This window comes from Durio zibethinus, chromosome 4 (genome assembly GCF_047325235.1).
Source record: "Durio zibethinus cultivar Kanyao isolate XHJ-2024 chromosome 4, ASM4732523v1, whole genome shotgun sequence".
Taxonomy (NCBI): Eukaryota; Viridiplantae; Streptophyta; class Magnoliopsida; order Malvales; family Malvaceae; genus Durio; species Durio zibethinus.
The window spans coordinates 6412626-6426076 of NC_143165.1; the positions used below are offsets into that span (position 1 = coordinate 6412626).

At 35.1% G+C, this 13451-nt stretch overlaps 2 pseudogenes across 1 annotated transcript; both read left to right on the plus strand.

Moving 5' to 3' along the window:
• Positions 1 to 1782: 1782 nt before the first annotated feature.
• LOC111288520 (cation/H(+) antiporter 28-like) lies at positions 1783 to 4932 on the plus strand (annotated as a pseudogene).
• Positions 4933 to 6931: 1999 nt separating this feature from the next.
• On the plus strand, positions 6932 to 12953 carry LOC111287251 (uncharacterized; annotated as a pseudogene). The gene is made up of 13 exons (XR_016341446.1): positions 6932 to 7000; positions 7111 to 7441; positions 8430 to 8607; positions 8745 to 8794; positions 8884 to 8976; positions 9055 to 9143; positions 9368 to 9445; positions 9689 to 9772; positions 10393 to 10471; positions 10580 to 11286; positions 11673 to 11744; positions 11880 to 12525; positions 12812 to 12953. The product of XR_016341446.1 is annotated as an uncharacterized LOC111287251 (transcript).
• Positions 12954 to 13451: the final 498 nt, after the last annotated feature.

Consider the following 13451-nt stretch of genomic DNA (forward strand, 5'->3'; position numbering starts at 1 on the left):
AAATCCTTAACGCCATACTTACTTAATTAAGTTAATCTAATGGCGATGCTTAACCCAGATATTTAAACTTTTATAAAGAGGTATTACACTTTATTATATTATATATCTTTTGTTTCTTCATAAGTAATTTTATTTATGTATTAAGTAAATTTTTTCTTTTCAATTTAGGGTAATATCTGTATTCGATAAGAAGATAAAAAAATTGAAATTGTGTCATTACCGGTAAATGTGAAATATATAATTTTTTTATGAGTTTGTGTAGATAAATATTTGTTAAACCTACTCAAATTAATTTTAGGTACCTCGTCAACCCGGTAATACTGAATGTGGATATTATATCTTTTGTTTTATACATGAGATAGTGTTATATGATTTTATGATCACATCATTCAAAGTTAGTGTAAATTTCATAAACTTCTTATATCTTCAAAAAAATATAAAGGTACATTATGTTCTCATTTCTTAACATTTACTTCTGATATTTTTTTTAGTGGGAGGGTAAAGAAAGCTTCTCGGAAGAGGAACTAGACGAAGTCCATAAAGAATGATGTGATTATGTATTATCATTTATCAATGTTGATAAACTTCCATGTTGGACATTGTTCATTGAATGTAAATATATATGGAACAAATTGTTATAATGTTTTTAACATGTCATGTTGAATGGAAACTTTAAGTTTGTACATTGGTATTTGTTTAATATTAATGTTATACTTAATAAGAATACACTATGTGTACTTAATAAATTACTGAGTACAATTGTTTCAGAAAAATATATTAATATGACAACGTTATTAGTTTTTATTTTGGATGTGTGGTTAATATATTGAAATACAACAATGTTCATTATGTAAATTCCAAAATGTAATTCATAGTATCAAATATATAAACCAAATGTTTTTTGGGCATAAATATACAACTGACAGTAAACGTTTTTCTGGGCATAAACCTACAAATGACTACACATATACAAATCAAATATGTTATTTTGATGGGATTAATGAAGGTATTTTTAACAAGAAAACGCTTTCAATCATCCCTAACAGAAAACATTGAAGGCGTTTTAATACCAAATTCGCCTTCAATAATACCAACTAAAATATTTTTGAACTCATTTTTTGGATAAAATCGCCTTCAATAATCCGCCCATTAAAATTTATCATTGACAATATTAAAGGCATTTTGAGCAAAAACATCTTCAAGTATCTATAAGCCAAAAAGCCTATGGATTATTAAGGGCATCTCTCTGTGAAAAACGCCTTCAATATTGTCTGAAAAATTTTTTTAAGCAATTGATGAAGGCGTTTTTGCCAAGAAAACTCTGAAATAATCAATTACAAATAATTTGTGCAAAAAATTAAAAAAAAAAAGGCTAAAGAGAGGGATCGAACTTATAACCTGATGGTAAACATCCGTACGATCCAAACAATTTTATAAGCTTGTGAAATTTGTTTGTCAAGTTATTAAAGGCGTTTTTTTTTTGTGAAAAACGACTTCAATAATCTCATATAATTTTTTATGACGTGATTATTGAAGGCGTTGTCTATAAAAAATACGTCTTTACTATTCACTAAAATTTTTAATAAAAATTATTCAAGGCGTTTTTATCTAGAAACGTCCTGATATCTAATATTGGGTGACGTTTATAAATACCAACGCTGTTATTTAAAAATTTAGTGGCATTTTGATAATAAGCTAGCGGCATTTATAAGTGAACGGTCGCTACAAAATTATCGTTAATACGTCATTTTCCTGTAGTGTATATATGTTTAATATGAAGTAGACATAATACAAATACACAAATTGCTAATATAATTTTCTTTATCTTTATGTAATTTAGTGAAGATATGTAATTTAAAACCATAATGAGAGTGAGAGTAGTGTTGTTTGTGATGTGCTTAGCTTTGAGCAAAACCATGTCGAAAATTTGGACGCAAGTCTTGAATTTGATGAGACTTACTTGATGTAGGTACCATTGGATTGAATAGGATTAGAGTGATGTCCCAACAGTTTTTTTCTGTTTTGTCTTTGATTTTAATCTAATTACTAGATTCGCCACTCGCATGTCTCATTTTTCTCAACTTACTCCTTCATTTGCTCCTCATAAAAGGCAACAATTTACTTCCACTCGCTTATCCCTGTAACAATTCACATCCACTTTGACAAAAAAGAGAAGATTAATTTCTAGCTAACTGAGATCCTTCATCAGTTTAGATTTGGAAAAGACAAGGAACATAAAGGAAAGCAAGGACAAAATGTCGAGGATACCATCGAATACGAACTCCATATCCCAAAACTCTATTACGAAGCAGCGATGCTTAAATTTTGTAGCCGCCAGTATGAGGAGCGGATCCGGATGGTTCATTGCTCTCATTTCAGCTTATGTTACTTAGCAGGGTTGCGCACCACCTTTTAAAGCCTCTATCTCAACCATACATAACCTATGATATTCTCGTACGTGTCTGTTCATGATGTCGTGTGCATGCTTGTAACTTGTTGAAATGATTGGTTAATATAGTTAAAGGTATTATGGTTTTGTAATGCTTGCAGAGAGGGCTAATTCTTGCTAGCCTACCACCTGTACGTGACTCCTTTGTGAATCAGTTAACTTGACATTGGATAATGTTGTAGACTTCGGCATTATTTGTTACACGTTTGTTTTTGGGTCTAGAAATGGACCCTCATGTGATATTGAAGTCACCAACTCACCATGCAATGGTGGCATATGCTGGAATGCTCTCAACGTTGATCATGTCATGCGCTATAACTCCATGGCTGCATTATTCGAAAGATACAAACATGGTCACCTTCATCATTTCCCTCTCCAGCGATCTCTCTAGTAATGGCTCTCACATTCTGACCCACCTTATAAGTAATCTTAAAATAGGAAAGTCAGATATAGGAAAGCTTGTTATTGGTGCAGGAGTGCACTCTGATATGATTACCATGCTTCTCTCCATCGGTTTTTTTTTTTTTGCAGTGGAGAACAATGCAAGTGCTCAAGAAGGGATTAAAGATGTCATCAAAATGGTTTCTGCACTTGTGATCCAAACAATAGTTGCGGCAAAGATTTCACCAACTTTCATGAATCGGGTTAACAACGAAAACCCTGAAGGGAAGCCCCCGAAAGGCTCACACCTTGTGCTCTCAATGGCCTTCATAGCCATTATATGCACCTGTGCACCTTGGTTCGGTTACAACTCTTTTCTGAGTGCGTTTACGGCAGGGCTTTTTTTACCATCCGAGGGGCGAATATCAAAATGGGCGATTAGCAAAATCAACTACTTGTGAAGCATGCTTTTTTACCCACTTTTCTTCTTTTGGATGGGACTTAAGGTTGATCTCTCAAGTTTCCTAGCAGGCCATATAGCTACTTGGGGAAGGTTTTTTTTTTCTCTTTTATTGATCATAACCGTTGGGAAAGTCGTTGGAACTGTCATCTGTGGATTACTATTAGGTTACCATTGGCCAGAATTGGTAGCACTTGGATTGCTTTTGAGGGCAACAGGTCATTTTCATGTATACGTGGCTATTCATGCACCCAGGGTTAGTTGCATTAATTCTTATTTGCTTCAGCTTATATATGGAAGTATATTTCATTTTCCTTTTATAATTGTTTCTTTTTTGATTGAATGCAGAATGCGAAGATCGACATGACAACCTGTATCTCGATGGTGATTGTGATCTTCTTAACCATTGTTCACACACCCTTTGTTGTGAAGCATATAATTGAACGTGCAAGAAAACGTGTACCAATTCACCGGATGGCTCTTCAATGTCTTGATCCTACTAGTGAACTTAGAATCTTGCTATACATCCATGGACCTCATAATTTACCTTCTACCATCAACTCAATGGAGATCTCTAGAGGCAAACCTGATCCTGGACTTCTTGTTTATGTCACAGCAATGATTGAACTTACAGAGCAAATAGCTGCAACACTGGTGCAAGGTGAAGAAGCGGACAACATGACAACAACTGACAAGTCGGTGACAGAAATGAGAGATCAAATCAGTCATGCCTTTCAAGTTTTCATTGATGAAAATGGCGAGGGTATCACGCTTAGCCGAAAGCTTGCACTTTCAACATTCAATGGCATGGCACAAGATCTTAGTGTTTTAGCAGATGACTTGATGGTTCCCTTATTTTATCGCCATTTCATAAAAGACTGAATGCAGATGGTAAACTTGATGAATGCCATCCTGGTTTTAGATACGTAAATCATAAGGTAACAACAACAACATTTCATATTATCCTTTGTAATTCAGAACAATTCAATTAACTATATATATATATATATATATATTCTGGTTTTGTAACAGCTGCTTAGAAATGCCCCATGTTCTATTGGAATTTTGGTGGACAAAGGGTTTGGATTTACCAAGAAAATTTCAAGATCATCTGCATCTAACCTGGCAATCATCTTTATCGGAGGCAAAGATGATCGAGAAGCACTGGCGTATGCCGGTCCCGTAGCATGGCATCCTGGAGTAAAGCTCACAGTGATAAGATTCCTGGTAGACAAAAATTCAGAAAATGCACCAAGAAGAGTGAATCACAGGGCAAATATGACAGAGCAAGAAGAAGAGACGAGGCTTGACGACGAGTGCTTTGCTGAATTCTATGAGAGATACGTAGCAGGGGGGAAAAGTCACGTACATGGAGAAGCATCTTGCAAATTCATCTCAGACATACACTAATCGTAAGTCATTGGAAGGGCAATATTCTCTCATCATTGTAGGACAAAGTGGCAGAGTAAATACAATATTGACGCTAGGACTTAATGATTGGCAGCAATGTCCAGAATTTGGTCCAGCTGGGGACGTGCTTTCATGGTCTGATTTTGCATGTGATACCTCCATTTTGATAATCCAACAGCATAGTATTAAAGGACATCTAGATGGCCTAAGTAATGAGTTCTCTATTATGTAAACACCAATCCTAGAAAGATAGGTTTAAACTTTAGGATGCCAAGTAGTGATGGCAACGGGTCGGGGCGGGGCGGGTTTCTGCTCGCCCCGAACCCGACCCGATTTTAAATGCACAATACCCGAACCCGTACCCGACCCGATAATTTTTTCATTTTTAATACCCGAACCCGACCCCGACCCGACATTGTATAAAATCAAATCCGACCCGACCCGACTCGAATTAATAAAATATTATTTTAAATATAAATATAAAATTAAATATATATAAAAAAATATATAATTAAATATAAAATTAAAATTAAAAAAATAATTTTTTTATATATATCGGGTCGGGTAGGGTCGGGTTTGCTCAAAACCCGACCCCGACCCGAACCCGAAATTTTTTTTACTCTACCCGACCCTACCCGACCCGATACCCGATTTTCAAAAAAAAAAACCGACCCTAAGGGGTCGGGTCGGGTCGAAACCCGACGGGTACGGGTGATTTTGCCCTCCCTAATGCCAAGCCGGGTTGGCACAAATTGTAAGGGGTGAGGCCTTGATACATAAGTACCTGGATTCGAATCTCTCCACAATTTCTCGTGAGTAGGTGATTTGTAAATCCGAAAAATTCATAAGTGAAAATTCAATAGATCCGTAAATTCTTTAAGGGCTTACTTTAACTTTGAAGATGAAAAAATTTTAGGATACCAAAAATCAAGTCAGATTATTTGTAGAAACTAATGTAGCTTTGTAGGAAGATAATATACATATATATTCTTTCATCGACACTTGAATTTCGGACATTGTTAATCAACCCAACGAAAAAGCCTAAGAGAAATGCTCCACTGTACTCCGGACACTAATGGACACTAGGAACAATTCATCCCTTTCTCAAGATTTATGCATTGTCAATTTCAATTGAGCTGTTACTTTCAGACTATTTCAAAGCCCTTTAAGGCTTAACCATTATTTTCTATAGAAATGCTGCTTCCTTCAAAGGACATTCCAAAACTATCATTCTGCAAGTACCGAACCATAGGGTGGAAAAAAAATTAAAAATAGATAATATTCTATTTGATTCGGATCAATTTTTTTATTCAATTTAAATATTAAATTATACATTAAGTTTAGATTCAGACTTAAAAAATTAAAAAAAATCAAATTAAATCGAATTATATATATTTTATTAATTTTTATAAAATAAAATAATTATCTTATATATAAATCTACTTAAATATATTAAAAAAAATTTTACTCGATTTAGATATTAAATAAATGGATATAATATTTGATTTTTTAATCTTAAAAATAGGATAAAATAAAAAAACACTTGAGTTGCCTTTATATGTTTTGTAAAAATGTTAGATAAATACTTTTATTAAAAAAAATAAAAATATATCAAACTAAGCTTAAGTGAACAAGTATATTCGATATAAAAGGACAAAAAAATCCTAACCAGATTCACAAAACCAAGCAAACAAACCACGATTATTATTTTTATCCTTCCCTAAATGAAAAACAAAACGGAAAAGAAAAGGTCTAATACTCCAATAAGCCCTGAAACTTTGTTTTAAAAGGCAAAAAGCTCTTAATCTTTTATTACATAAAATTAATATTATAAAATTTTATTTTATGGTAATTAAAATCTTTATTGTATAAAATATTTAATTTTTTTGCTTAATTCTTTTAAAGGGATGATAAAATTAGCACAAAATGCTTATTTAAATTCATTTGAATATCTTAAATAATGAATATTTAAGAGAATATTATTTTAAAAATTCTATCAATTGGACATTATTTATTGAATTTTAAGATTTAATGAGTATAATTATAATAAAATAAATGTTTATAATCTTAATTTCATTGAATAAAAGATTGAGGGCTTTTTTGCAAATTAAAGTAAAAGTTTGAGGGTTTATTTGGGCATTAACCCAAAAGAAAATAAAATCTGTTTTGCTTTTATTTTTATTTTTAACCTTTTACTATTATTTATTTTAATTATTTTTTTAATTTCTAGATCTCTCAACAACTCTAAAAAATTCAAAATCCCTCACCGTGGCCTTTCACGTAGCTTGCCCAATTGCATGGTACAATATTTTTCACACACTTAAAAAAAAAAAAAAAAGGGCCACTCTCCTTTCATCTTGCTCCCCAAGCTCCTTTGTTTTAATGGTTATGGTTTCTCTCTGTTTTGTAGTCGGCGAATTTGCTTCTGCTCACTAGGGTTTCCTCGGAATCTCCACTCTTCCAACTCCAAGAATGGCTTCTTGCAGGAAGTGATTAGAGTCGAGGAGTTTTTGAAAGACCCTTGCGGCGTTAGGGTTTCTCGAGAGGGGACCGTGCGGGTACCCGTACCTAAAGTAGCGCCGGTTCCGTCCGGGGATGGAGGAGGCGGCGGCGGTGATGCCGTGGAGGAGGAGGCCTCGGTCTCCGCTCAGGCAAATCGACTCGCGCTTCAGAGAAAGGCTGCTGCTGCCATGGTGGTGGCTGAGGATTATGCTAGGAAGGTGGAGTCTGGTGATATTGCGGTAAAATTCTTGCATTATGCTAGTTATATGTAGACCGGACGATTCATGTATTTGCATTGTGTAAAATATTTAAATTCCTATATTCATATCGTGTTTTACAAAATTATGCATTAAAATTCAAGTCAACACGAAAATATGAAATATAATATTTTTATTTTGTTAAATTCATATATAATTATTATTAAAATTTTAAATTGTGTGTCCGTTTTTTGTATCATATTCTTGTTGTGTCACCGTGTTTTAGATTGTCAGGTTTAGTAATATGTCTATATGGATATGTACGGTATACATTAAGTTTTGTAGCTGAATTTTGATTTTGGATTTGAGTTAGATTTGGTTTAGTGTGAATTTTGTTGCCTTTTAGCGGTTATGATGTTCAATTTCAGCTACATGTATGTTTATATTGGTAAGTTGACTTTTGGCCATATGTAGTGGGCAATTTCTTGTGCCCATTTTAAGTTTATTTTGCAATCTGTTTGGGTTGAATTCTGTTTTGTGTGGTCCACTCTATAGATTATTCAAATTTACTGTATCAGCATATTTATGTCTTGTGTTGTTGTCTATATGTATAATCTTATTGATCGGTGATTTTGATATTGTAAAGTGTGCATCGTGTAGCGATCTCAAGATTACTGTTATTGAATTTGAGCTAGATTTTGGGTTTATTTGTGATTGCGATTAGTCATTTGTAAAGTATGCTTTTAACTGTATATTCGGAAATATATATCTTGGCATGTCTATGTGAAACTATGGATGCAAATTACTAGGGAAAAAAGGATTCAGTGGTTGGATATTTTAGTTGATTTTGGTTTTTGGGTTGGCTGGTTTACTTACACTTTGACTGGAAACAAAACTTTGTAAAACGAAAACAGGAAAGGAAAAGGGTAGGGGCCTATATTGGAAGATTGTTTTAGTCTCGACTAGTTATTCTATGTAGTGTTCCTCTTTTGTGGATTTCTAGAAGTGATGATTTTCTTTTCCTTTACAGGTGGCATCAAAAAATTCTACTGTAGAAGAGCAAGGTCAGTCCAACACAAATGCAATGTGTTGCATGTGCTTTTTGGGCCAAAATGAAGGAAGTGAGAGGGCAAGAAGGATGCTCTCTTGCCGAAATTGTGGCAAGAAGTACCACAGGAACTGCTTGAAATCTTGGGCTGAACATAGAGGTATTAAACTTTATTGCCTTATCATCTTTCAAGTCTGCAAGTAACTGCTAGAAATTTGGGGCTCGGTAGAGAGGCATTAAATTTATTGCCCTGTTATCTTGTACTACTGTTGTCTTATACATTTGGCATGATTGCAGATTTGTTTCATTGGAGTTCCTGGACCTGCCCTTGTTGTCAAAGCTGTGAGGTATTTATTATGCACATAAGTACCCATTTGCACCCAATAATGTTCAAATCTTTTAGTTGCACTCATTGTTACTCATTTCCTTTCTTTAGGTGTGCCGAAGTACTGGAGATCCAACTAGGCTTATGTTCTGCAGAAGGTGTGATGGTGCATACCATTGCTACTGTCAACATCCATCGCACAAGGTTGGGTTTGCATTGGTTATTGCTGAGTTTATATCTTGATTAAAATAGAATGGCTCACATAGTCCCTGGATTATGCAGAATGTTACTTCTGGGCCATATTTGTGCCCAAAGCATACAAGGTGTCACAGCTGTGGATCCAATGTCCCTGGAAATGGTTTAAGTGTGCGGTATGATACTTAACCCATAGACTAGAAGCTCTTGCACCTAAGGGTTTCTCCTTTCTGTCCATATTGATGCTTCTTGTTTCTTTTCACCTATTGAAACTCTTTAATATATTGCTTGGTTTTTTAGTGTTTGACAACTGATAGCTAATGATTTTTCCTGACCTTCTGCACATGCATTTCTTTTAGTATTAATATCTAGGCTTTATCATTTTCTATAAGTCTCACAGGTGGTTCTTGGGATACACTTGTTGTGATGCTTGTGGAAGGCTGTTTGTGAAGGTAAATTATTGCCCTATATGTTTGAAGGTAAATTCATTCTTCGTATGAATATTAGTGTGTGGGCTGGTCCAATTTGTTCATATATCCCCTAGCTTAGATAGTTTGGAAAGAATCCCCTTCCCCTAAAAGTTGCTTCTTGATAAAAATGGCAGAAATATGGGTATTCTGAACTATTTTTATTTGATTGATTATAACATCCATGTGATTGTTAACATTCTTCACGATTTTCTAAAAAATGAACTTACTAGACATTTTGGCACAACCATGCGGGTTTACAGAGACTCTGAATCCACACCTATGGTCTGCTGTGATGTTTGCCAGCACTGGGTGCACTGCCAGTGTGATGGCATCAGGTTCCTTGCTACCCTTGTACTTTTAAGAACCACCAATCTAATTTTTGCTCTGTTATCTTGTTTATTGCATTTTTTGGTTGTTGATTATTTTGAATGGGGTAGTTGCTGTCATATTATGGTGTTGAGTTTGATGGTAATAGATGTTTATGACTTTGAGTTTTCATGTGGTCAATGTGGATGATTTGTATTTCAACGTGCATCAAGTCCAGTGGGTTTATTCCTTGTAATTGTAGGGAGTCAAAATGGATGGTTGAATTTCTCAAGATGACTTTGAGTTTTCATGTGGTCAATGTGGATGATTTGCATTTCAACGTGCATCAAGTCCAGTGGGTTTATTCCTTGTAATTGTAGAGGGTCAAAATGGATGGTTGAATTTCTCAAGATTTTTGTAAAATGCTATCTGCATGAGCTGTCTCCTTGCTTACACTCTAATACTCTAGTGAAACAAACAAGTGCACCTTGTTCAGAAATTTTTATTATCTAGCTTATTTGTACCTCTCGCAAATAAAAAATGCTTCCTCTGCATGATTCAATAAGTCCTAGAAGACTTTTATGGTTTCAGCTTTACAGTAGCCACACAGATTTTGGATCATTATTTTTATGAAATAAATGTTTTGCAGTGATGAAAAATATCTGCAGTTTCGAGTAGATGGAAATCTCCAGTATAAATGTGCAAAATGTCGTGGAGAGTGCTACCTGGTAGCTCTGAATTGCAGTGTTCCTTTCCTCCTCTTATCTCTTTCTCAGGAGGGAGAGAAGTAAAGTATTCTTTTCAACTTATGACTGCTGTCATAAATGTGTTACCAGGTTACAGATCTTGAGGATGCTGTTCAAGAGCTTTGGAAGAGGAGAGACAGAGCTGATTGAGACCTGGTTGCTAGCTTGAGGGCTGCCAAGTCAAGAAGAAATATTTTCTATCTCTCCATATTCAGATGATGAGGAAAATGGTCCTGTAATGTTAAAGAATGAATTTGGGCGTTCCCTGAAATTCTCTCTCAAAGGGATAGCTGACAAGTCACCAAAGAAGAACAAGGAATATGGAAAGAAATCTTCAAGCAAAAAATATCCCAAGAAAAAGGCATATCAGCCATCTTTGAGTAGTAAAGGAGAATCACAACTGAGTCTTGAATGGAATCAGGATATCCAATCTCAAGCATACAGTGTGGGTGAGGGCAGGAACAATGAAGTCGAGTCTGAGAGAGATGGACAAGATATTTCTTCTCCTGTTGCAAGAATTTGTTCTACCAATCAGCCAGGGGTTTTGAAACACAAGCTGGTAGATGAGGTGATGGTTGGTGATGAAGATAGAACATCTTGTGTTCTTAAAATCAAAAGTAATGAACCACACGATTTAGACTGTGGAGATGATAATGGAAAACACGGTAGCTGGTCAAAGACTGTGAAAGCAAAGAAGTTAGTCATAAATTTAGGTGCACGAAAAATAAATGTTACCAACTCCCCAGTATCTGATGCTTCAAGCTTTCAAAGAGAACAAGATGTGATTCCTCACAATGGTATGCTCTGACTTTCTCCGTCTCTGAGATAACTTGCACTGCATGATTACACGCTATGATTATCATATTTTCCTAAAATCAGAGATCCATCATTTCCTTTAATGTGTTGTCAGTCTAGTAACCTCCTAGATTGCTACTTAATATTTCTAGCCATACGCAAGGATCTGCATTTGGTGTGATAAACTGTTTTGTTCATTTACTTTAATCTTAGTTAAGTTCAGGTTTTTGTCCAACCCCTTTTATTTGTTATTAGATTGCACTTATAAAATGAACAAGATATTAGATGACATGCAATATATTGGTTTGTTGTTATCTCTGGTTTGGAGAGATTAATCTAAACCTTTTCTGCCTTCTCCTCTTGTTTGGCTGATTATAAATTGTTCAAGATGCAAATCAACAGAGAATGGATTACAAGTTTATGCTGGATAGGCGTGACAGTACTGCTAACTCTGGTGATGGTAATATAGCAATCATTATCCATTGTGTTGGTGTTAAAAAGGTTTAGTTGTTGTGCTGACATTGGTGACCATTTGGAAAATGTTTTTCTTTCAAGGTTCTATAATTGAGACAGTTGGAATTTTTTATCTTTGCAGGGGACAGAGCTGATCACTCCACCAAGTCAAGAGGGGTGAAAATTGCTGGAAAAGAAGGGAATTTGATAAAGTTCAGAAAAATCAGGCCAGAATTTCCTGAATTGAGGTCCAAAATTGGTGCAGTCAACAGTTCTGATGGATATGGAATTGTTCCTCTAGAACACACACGTGTTGCATCAGGAAAAGGAAGCATTGATGGAAGTAGGCTTGCTGCTGCACCTTCAGGTGTGGTCTCCATGCTAAGAAGGGGCAAGATGAAGTTAGGAAAGCAGTTGGAAGAAAGGGCTGATGCATATGGTGAAAGTTATGAAGATTATGGTCGCACACCTGTCTTGAATTCTTTGCCAAAAGATCCAAAACCGTCTCTTAAGTTTAACTTGAAGAAACCTAATCTTGAGAATCAGAATTCTCAGTTTCATTCTGAGGAAGAAAAGAGATCTACAAAGGGCCAAAGGTCAAAAAGAAAGAGACCACCACCCTTCACGGAAAAATCATTGTTTAATGAAGATGAAGATCTTGATGTTACACAAGCGCATCAAGACAGCTTAATTGATGGCATGATGGACGCTAGTTGGATTTTAAAAAAGTTGGGTAAAGATGCAATTGGAAAGAAAGTTGAAATTCATCAGGCCTCTGACAATTCATGGTAAGATTTGGCTTCTCTTTATCTCTGAAAAACCACAAGGCTGGATCGGAGTAAACCATAGGCCTTGGCTTTCTAGATCTTTTGCTCATGATTAATCTAAGTCCCTTAACCCCACACCCCTTATTTATTTCCCTACGCAACTGCAGAACATGTACATACATGAATTTTAGCTCCTAAAGTAGAAAGAATTTGTTGAGTTTTCATTCTTCAATTTCTTGAATTTAATAATTCTAGAGGTTCTTTAGGTACATTTCCTGAATTTAATCATTATTTTTTGAACAACCAGGTGTAAGGGAGCTGTTACTGACATCGTTGAAGGCACATCCTCATTATCTGTCATGCTAGATGATGGTAGAGTGAAAACTTTGGAACCTGGAAAGCAAGGTATTCGTTTTGATCTTCAAAAACAAAAGAGATAAAAAATTTGAAACCGAAAGCCTAATTTATTCTTGCCGAGTTGATTTGTAGAGATTTTTCCATTTTTCTGGCGAGGCAGCTCTCTGACACTCAAGCCCCAATGATTGGAGTTCTGCTTCTTTTATTATTATTTTTTTAATTTTGATTTTTCCCTGATTTGTACTGATGCTACTTTATAGCTTAGGCATTTTGTTTCAGGCAGTTCTTTTTTGTAGTGAAGAATCAAGCCTGTCCATGGAGGTTTTATTCTTTTGCAGCTTCCTTCTCAATGCATGCATTTGATGTTCAAGTTTGGTTCTCTCTCGTTTGCTCATTTAGCTAGAATAAATTTCATTGCAGGCCATCAAATTTATATCCTTTTCTTAATTCATCCAATAACTTCAAGCAACCCATTCCACAACAGTTTGTAGGTGAAATTTGTGCTTGAATTTGCTAGTTTTTATCAATGTAGATTGCAAACCATTTACAGATTACACCCATTACTTCTCATGACATTCTTTGTTAATACA